The sequence below is a fragment of the Trematomus bernacchii genome, unplaced genomic scaffold (genome assembly GCF_902827165.1).
Source record: "Trematomus bernacchii unplaced genomic scaffold, fTreBer1.1, whole genome shotgun sequence".
In the NCBI taxonomy this organism is placed as follows: domain Eukaryota; kingdom Metazoa; phylum Chordata; class Actinopteri; order Perciformes; family Nototheniidae; genus Trematomus; species Trematomus bernacchii.
The window spans coordinates 4,702,333-4,711,763 of NW_022988007.1; the positions used below are offsets into that span (position 1 = coordinate 4,702,333).

The following is a 9,431-nucleotide window of genomic DNA, read 5'->3' on the forward strand; positions in this document are numbered from 1 at the left end:
CCAGCCTTCAGCAAACCAGAAGTATTTTTACATACAAAAACAACAGTATTCATATCCATATTTTGGGGCGGAGATGTGTCGACTCTTCCTTCCCATTTTACTCCGAAGCGAATCAGAGAGTCCGTGGGGAGGAGCTGTGTGAGCTGCTCACTCCCCCAGGTGTCCTTACTGGTTGGATCCACCTCTGGCCGGTTCCAATACAGCGAATCAGAGTTCTGACCAGAACGTGAGATTCAAAGGTTCCACAAGGTCAAAGTCAATCTTATCTCTGCCCCGGTATTCACTCCCTTATTTTCCCAACGAATATTTCACATAAACTGTTACTCTCAGACAATTAAACATTGTACATAGATATAATGAGCCCAGAAAGAACATAATGATACCCAGAAAGAACCTTGAAAAGAACATGTGTGTGTGCTCTGGTGGAAGGAGGTGTATGTGTGTGTAACAGGATCTCTGGGTCAGTGAGTTGTAAGTGAGAAGACATTATATATGGGATTACTTAAAACAGTTCAAACAATACATGTTCACTTCAATACAGTTTAGAATCATATCTTTTTACTTCAGCGGTGAATACAGCTCTCTTTACTAGACCCTTGTTTGGCCCATCGGTGGTCACTACAGAGTCCATAGCTCCTGCGGTGTCTTTATAAAATAAGCCGGCAGTGAATTGAGTTTTTAAAGTAGAATCAGAGTAATTCAATAAAGTTTCAATCATCGCTCTGTAAGGGTGTGTCGAGCTAGACTGAGAAATCAGCCTGTCCCCTAGAATAATGTTGCATTGACTAAAAATTGTATTCAGAGGATAATTAACAAGTGACACGGGGGCATCGGCTGCCAGATTAGTCCCATCGGCATTGGTTGGTTATTTTGATCCTGAGATGCATCAGGGTGTCATTCATATCAAGGTATTTATCCCCGTCCCCTGGAATGAAAAATTCAATGGGTCCATCCTCTGTAATGGCAGACAACGGAAGGACCTCTGTGTAGTGTTTTTCATCTATAGAAAGCTGCATCATGGGGGCCGAAAACAAATCCAGCTCTGCCATGCTACATTCTGCAGATTTGTGATGTAAAAGAGCCATATTTAACACTCTGAAATATATCTCTCCCCAGTGCGTTCCTTCTTCGTGGGTGCTTTTTCCCTAATGATTTTCTCTTGGTTGAGCGCTTCCCCTTTTTAAAGCCTGGCGGAACCCGTTTTCCTGGAGGTCTCTTCCTGGCCCTTCTTGCTAAAACCATCAGGCCTCCTGATCCTTCTTGAGACCCGTGATCCGATTGGCCGCCAAAATTATGGACAGCCTTACTGATTACATCAGATGCAATATTTTTAACCGCCGATTTAAGATGAGGTTTAGCTATGGCAAACCCCCTTCTCACCAACGGTGCTACAAAATGAAATAATCTTGAGAATATAGAACCAATACCTCTACCGTACATAACGGGTGCTCCATAAAAACCAGGCAATGACCCTCCAGCTTGATTTTCATAGTAGCTAACAAAACGTTGTGGATCTTGATGAATCATCGTTTTGCAAATGATTGCCCCGCTTTTGAAGGTCGGAAATGAAGTTTCACTACACTCTTGCCGTAGGTAAACTTTACTGGTTCGTTCTGATCGTTTTTTATCTCTATCTGTATATTTTCGATATGCGTTTTTGTTACCGGCAAATAATATACAGGACTAAAATACTGGGTGATGGTGTCACCGAATGTCCCTTTTATATCTACGGTTCTCAGGAGAGGAGCAAAAGCGTCACCTACCCTCTGATGACTGACCACGTTACTATAACAGTAGAGATGAGTTACGCCTGCATTTATATCCGCGGGGTAGGTTGCTGATTTGTCATCAAATTTGATCCACTGGTCTGGTTTTATTCCAAGCATATAGGCGAGGGGCTTTGGAAAGCGAAAACGATGTTGTCCACCACCCTGAAATTCGATTTTCCGGTGAATTAGACTATAGTAAAAATGGACATCAGATTCAATTTTTCTGAAGCAGGACTCCAGTTCCGCCTTGAGCTGACTTATGGTGCTATAGTAACCCCCACGGAACATTTGAAGCTTTACCTTGCTCACTATCTCGGGGGATTTTGATTTCTTTATCCATTCAAAATAGGCTACATCTAGAGGTAAGTTATACCAAGTGTGTGGGTATGACATTTCTGTCATAGCTACCTGCCACGAACCGTCTAAATGCAAAGGTTGTGCTAAGTTTACCTGGTAACTAGAGCTTGTATTGTTTTGAAATACATCAAGGCTGGCATTGGAAGGCAGCGTAATGTAGAACCCCTCATTTATCTCCATGGTTGTAATGAAGGACTGAGCGTTAAGTCTGTTGTTTTTATACATCTTTGATCTCCCCAGCATCAACCCAGCTGTTGAATTTCTCGGGCCAGTTCTTCCAACATACATACATCTGTTTTTTCCCTCTCACCACACGCCTTTTCAGAATTTTCTCAACTTGAAAAGCTTTGTCACGAGATACCTTCACTTTTTGTAACTCTTTCTCATAAAAAGTCCCCTTGATCTCCTCTCCATCATAATCTTTGAGTTTGTAAACAGGGGGTTGACGAGGTATGCCTTCAGACACCGTAAATAATTCGTCGGTATAACTCTGTTCATATTTTTTATCAAAGACCCTCTCAACTTGGAAATTCTTACAAGTTCCCCCTCCTTAAAGTTAATTTTCGTAGCAGCTTTTTTACGATGGCTAGATGGGGTGTACAGGTTAAGGAAACCGCATTTTCCTTTGTCACCTGTAGCGGCGTCATTTTAATACTTCGGTGATAACTATTATTGTAGCTTTCAATTAGTTCAGGCAAGACGTCTATGTATCTATGAGTGTTTTTAGCTGTAAAATACCTCCACATTTTAGTTTTCAGCGTACGGTTAAATATCTCTACCACACACGCCTTCATATCACTGGCTGTTGCATAATGTGCAATACCTCGTTTCTTCAGTAAGGCTTGAAAAACGTTGTTAAAGAATTCTTTCCCTGCGTCTGTTTGCATCTTTTTAGGAATCTGACTGTGTGTTAAAATTGTATCAAAGGCTTTCGCAACTTCTACACCAGTCTTCTTCTTTATTGCCTGTGCATAGGCTTTTTTCGAAAATAAATCTAGGACTGTTAACAAATAATTAAAACCATCATTATGTTTGGATAACGACTGCATATCGCAAAGGTCAGCTTGTAGCGGTCTGAGTACGAAAACTCTGTTTCTTACAAAATGTACCCTTGACGGCTTATGCAAAGTATAGGCATCCTGTTCAGATAAAAATTCTCTGACTTTCTCTACATTTACTTGTTTACCCGTCTCATTCTGTACAGCCCTACGGAGTTTATCAACGCCCCCTAAACTCCCTGGATTAGAAGGAGTGTAATACACCCTTTGCATGACACGTTTCTCAGACATGTTCCCTGTTACCGCCCCAATGAGGTATTGAATACAACAGTTTTGTTACAACACATTTTATTGATTTGCTGCATATACTAACAACAGATTACATTTTTTTTTTTTTTTCCAGACAGAAAATCAAAAACATGATTACAAAGAAGGACACACTAGATCAGGGGTCGGCAACCCCTAGCACGCGTGCCAGCATTGGCACGCGGCACCGTAACCAGTGGCACACTAGGAATAAGTCGAATAAGTGTGCAAAATATTTAAATTGTATTTTCGGATCCTGAACGAGACCGCCGCCAGAGCGCGTCTCCCCGTTACCTGCAGAAGGAAGCCATGCACGCAACGCAGCCCCGCTCTGTTTAACTCCAGGTGACTTTCTGCCGCTTTCCTCCGTGGTGCAGTGCTGATCGTTTCACCACAGAGGAAAGCACTTGCAGTACCCATAAGGAGCTTTAGAAATGCCGCAGTTTTTGCGTGGCTGTGTCTTTAGTTGAAAGCCCAGTGGCGATCTGCTCATCTCTCATTGAAATAATATGCTACAAAGGGGCGGACTGGCCATCTGTGTGTTGAACTTTCCTTTCGGCTCCCAGACCGTAGTCGAGGAGGGCAGAAGCAACAAGCTTCAGGTTCAATAACCCACTTTAGCTTAAATGACTGGAGAGAGGCGAGCTCTTCTGGGGAGGCCGTTGCATTTATTTAACTGTTCTTCTGTTTCACAAAATACATCACAGACCTCTGTTTTTCTGCTGCCTCGTTTCACTTCCAGAAACATACACGCGCTCGCTCACTCTCGCTCTACCATCCACACACACACATGCACACGCCACACCCCTCTCTCTCTCTCTTAAAGGGACAGCGATCTCATCTCACTCTGCCTGACCCTAATATCATAACATGTGTGTTCTGGAGAATCACAGAATGGACGATCGTCCTTATTATTATGCCGTTTAAACCAATTTAATTAAATGTGTTTGTTAAATTCGGCACCATGTAAGTTGTGCTGACAGGTACACACACACACACACTGCTTCCCCGCAGCGAGGCTCCCCCCGCCCTCCTGTTGATAGTTCACCAGCGTCAAGCTCCTCAACCCCCCCCCCCCCGTTGATAATTCTCGATCTTTGGCACGCTGATAACAATTTTTTTTTTTAATGGCACTTCATATCAAAAAGGTTGCCGACCCCTGCACTAGATCAAGTAAAATAAAAATAAAAAAAGTAAAATAAAAAAACATGGTGGTACTTTCAAACTCTTCCTATCGTTGCCAAAAGTCCCAAGCGTCTGTTATATTCTTCAGCTGGGACTCGTCGTTTTCAACAAGCTTTTCGTAAAGCTTGTTGATTTTAGCCTCAAAGCGTCTTGTGCTTCTGAGATTGTGAAGAATCGCCTCGGCAGCTCCAAAGATCCTTCTCTCCGACACATGAAGCTTGATCGAGTGTAGAGAACCCCGAATGGCTGGAATGAAACGGTCGGTCCACAGTCTCTTTACCACTTCATCATAGTTTCGCTCCAGAAAATATTCTGGCATCTCAAACAAACACACGTGCTGCATTTGACTGGGATGATCGACTTGACAGCCATAACATTGTTCCTTTCTGTACAAATGCACGACCCTATCCAACAGATGAACCACCACAGCTTTTACCGTATTCAGGAATGAAGCTGTCCTTGCCCCGTCTACAGCATCACACTCTGGAGCATAACCATAGCCATAAGCATAGCATGTCGATTCATCGCCTGCTCCCGAGGAGTCTGAAGAAGCTGCTGATTTCCTTGGGGACTCTGGTGGAGTTGATACATATCCCCCCAGCCAGTAACATCAACGCCAGCAACATAACTGTTGAGCTCGGGTGTCCATATTGTTGGAGATGATGGTGGTTTGCCAGGAGCTTGTTCCAGGCTGCAGCTCGCGGGGAGAGACTTGTTTTTTCTCAGATCCATGGCTTGTTCCAGGCTGCAACTCGCGGGGAGAGACTTGTTTTTTCTCAGATCCATGGCTTGTTCCAGGCTGCAGCTCGCGGGGAGAGACTTGTTTTTTCTCTGATCCATGGCTTAGTCTTCAACGGTTGTCTTAGTGGGTCCTTAGTTTTAAATGATCTGGTGAGGGGGTGGGACTTATTATGTTGAGTGGGAGGAGGAGTCATCTGCAAAAGTGAGAGTTTTTCTCACCGTTATAATGTCTATCGCTGTTTGACTCTGTTTAAAAAGTTCTTTAAGCTTTGTAGATTTTTCATCTATAATTTTCAGCCAAGCAGCCAGAGGCACACCCAATGATGTTTGAAAAACCCCACATGTAGAGTTGAAATACTCCAAAACAAAATCATCAGAGGGTTCCTTCCCCCGCGTCACCAAACGGCTTGAGCGGTAATACCATCTACCAGACGGCCCGCTTTTAGTTTCCCAGACGGTGCTTGTCAGGATTCTTTTCACTTCTGGCAGCGGGTGAATATTTTCTTCCTCTTCTTCCACATTGAGGGGTTGCGGTGAGAACTCTTCTTTGATCTCGACCACAGTTTGCGTTTCTTTGCTTTTTGATGCAGGTTTCATGGACATTGCACGTACAATGCCTGAACGACTCCACAATGGATCCACGATGGTTTCTTGATGCACTGCTTTTTCTGATACAACGGTTGCACGGAGATCTCTGGAAGACACCAGAGTTAACACAGCCCAATCTGTTGAGGTCAACGTCGCTTTAACACTGCGGGGTCCATAAGTTTCTCCATTCTTCAGATTGTAGAAATGAAGTTCATTCGCCATATAGTTGAACACATAACCCCAAACATCTCCATTTTCCAGACTCCATTTTTCATGAAGAGCCTCAGACGGAGGGGTTTGAACACGGCACAGATACTGCATCCGTTTCTTGACTGGCGCTCCCGACGGATGGCGGTAAGTTGTCACAGGCGTCTCGGTGATTAAACCCATATCGATGCGTCTCTTTGCCATTTTCGTTTTTGAAAGTTTAGGTGACTTGGTGAGTGGAAATGACTGGCTTTTTTATCTAGTTTGCACGGATTTCTTTTTTACCTAACTCCACCCCTCACTATCTTCTGACATCACAGCAAAAGGAAGGGGGGAGGGGTGGGAGGAGGACGGGGTGCGAGACAGTCTCACACAACTTCAAAGAGACTGTCTTAATACTAGTTACAAACACTGATCAAAGGACATACATCAAAGGGCTAATTAGATTGACTTCAAGGGCTAATTAGATTGACATCAAAGGCTTATAACACACTGGTGCGATATCACACCGGCATGTTATAACACCTCACCCACCTTACATCAAAGGACTGACATCAAAGGGCTAATCAGATTGACATCAAAGGCTTATAACACGTCGGTGTGATATCACACCTACATGTTACAACACATCACCCCCCTTACATCAAAGGACAGACATCAAAGGGTAATTAGATTAGACAACAAAGGGCAGACATCAAAGGCTAATTAGATTAGACAACAAAGGATCTACTACAAGGGGGAATATCACACCTACATGTTACAACACCTCACCCCTCACATCAAAGGACAGACATCAAAGGGTCATTAGATTAGACAACAAAGGGCAGACATCAAAGGCTAATTAGATTAGACAACAAAGGATATACTACAAGGGGGAATACCACACCTACATGTTACAACACCTCACCCCTCACATCAAAGGATATCACACCTATCTGTGATATCACACCTACACGTGATAACACCTCGAACAAAGGGGCTCATTAGCATATCAAAGGGGCTCATTAGCATAAGTAGTAGTAGGTGTGACCTGTCACAGCACCTGTCACTTTTTATGCATACTAATGTGACGAAAGGGGCATATGTATAACTACTACAGTGACTCTGTCCTGGTGCACAGTGACTCTGTCCTGGCACACAGTGACTCTGTCCAGGTAAACAGTGACTCTGTCCAGGTAAACAGTGACTCTGGTAAACAGTGACTCAGTCCAGAGGCCTGTACTACGAAGCCGGATTTTCCTAACCTGGATATGTTTGAGTTAGCCGGTTGGCCCAATCCAAAACATACGCGCTCTGGCTAAACTGTACTACAACGCTGGTTATCAAGTGGATCGCTCAAGCCAGCTGTGTCCTATCTAGTTAGGTGCACGTTCACATGAAAGGGGTGGTATTTGGAGCATTCGACCAATCACAAACATGGACAAGCGCACTGACAGCGCAGCGTCATACTTCCTGAATGAAAAGTGGACTTTAATATTAGTCAAATATGAAGAAGTTAAACTTTAAACATCCATGACTTAACCTGTTTCACGCCTTCCCCCCGGTACCGGGCGGATAAACGCGTCATTTGCAGGAAACAACGTCTAAGGAATCTTAATATTGAATAAAACTATGAATGTGTTATATCCATGTAACGGGAAGAAACTCAGCTAACTGATCTTTTTAATTTTTTTTTTCAAAAAAAACCCACAATGCTAGCACTCAGCCTCTGAATTAGCCTCGACGAAAAAACGTAACCTACAAAGGCACATAAACTCACTCAGAACTCCCTTATTACTTATCCTAGATGCACAACCAAACACTCTTTTTTGGTGTCCTGGAGACACTGAATCTACCGGTGCCCACCTCAACACTCAGTGATAAACATTCGCGACGCTATCAACGAAAGCGTACATCATCACATGTGGAGCCAAGAAGCTAAACATGTAAATATGGCTTACCTTGGTCAAAAGTGGTCTTCAATGGCATTAAAACGATAAAAAAACGATGCTGCAGTTAATCCATAGGTTCATCCTATGTGTCTGTGCCTTCTTTGAAATTATTTCTGATAATCCATAAGCAATACAACTGCGTTTTAGTTTCCAAACTCCAGAAGGAGACATTCCTCCAGTTTAGTTTCGCTTTCCACACGCGAAGCGGCCACATTTTTTCTTTACAATGTATGTGTATGTGAGTCTCCTCCTTCGATTCTATTGGCTCTAACGGTCACAAGGGTATGTCAACCAACCAGATCGAGCAAGGGGGGCCAGAGATAGGTCAAATCCACCCAAATGACCCCAGATGGCCCAGTTTTTGGCTAAATCTCTCTAAAAAGGTCACATTTCACTTGTTTTGCATCAATCTTGATACAGGGTACTTATTATATGTTGTACTTTGGATTCCTAAAGCTTTTAGTCTACTAACCCATCATCCAAGGGTAGTTTTCACTATCTGTAAAAAATAATTTTTGGACGGACACTATAATTTACAGTTTTTTACTATGTAAAATCTGAATTTTCTTTAAAATAAAAAACATTTATATTGATTCTGACACTTCTACATCCAACTCACAGGTTTATCATTACTTTGAGAAAAAAGATTATTAATTTAACCCTTTTAGAAGGGAAGATATGGTCATTTGTTCTGGGAATGTCATTTTCGAGCCTGAGACCTGAAAAACAGGCTCAGAGTGGAACAGGTTAAACACTTTATCCAGGATAAAAGCCACATAGCTGCACCTGCAAGGTGAATACAGCTGGTAAAAGAAAAAGCGTTTGAATGCGTACATTAACAGGTTTATGATATCACTGCCCCGTCTAAGACACGAGTGGATCTGACTTTAATTACATTTGACTTGAGTGTTTCGTCAACTTAATGTGTTGCTTAAAATAATACTTCTGCATACAGTATGTGACACTGTGAGTGTTGCACGGCCAGATACGGCTCAAGAAGCTGACTCAAATAAGGAAATATATGATACATTATGATGTGATATGATATGAATGATAATGGGACACATCGACGTCTGCACTCACAGTGCCGCAGACTGTACTTAATGTTACTCTGATCCGGTTACTTATGTTGTGGCAGATATTTAAGTAAGCTTTCTTAACGCTAATGTTATAATAGTCAGATTGCTCTGAAGATGGGAGGGGATATTCTATTAATTTTCACGTTCACACAGTCAGTTGATTTTTGCCGGCCGTCTTTCCTGCAACGGCAGTTTTTCTGTATCCTCTATCCTGTAATATGACTTGATAGCTTTAAACTCCGCACACGGAGCTCTGATTGGTCAGCAGGC

General features: G+C 42.8%; 1 protein-coding gene across 2 annotated transcripts in view; it reads right to left on the minus strand.

The window, feature by feature from the left end:
* Window positions 1-9,431, minus strand: part of LOC117472182 (stonustoxin subunit beta-like) — a 50,414-nt gene that overhangs the window by 40,160 nt on the left and 823 nt on the right. The gene's annotated exons all lie outside the window — the stretch shown is intronic.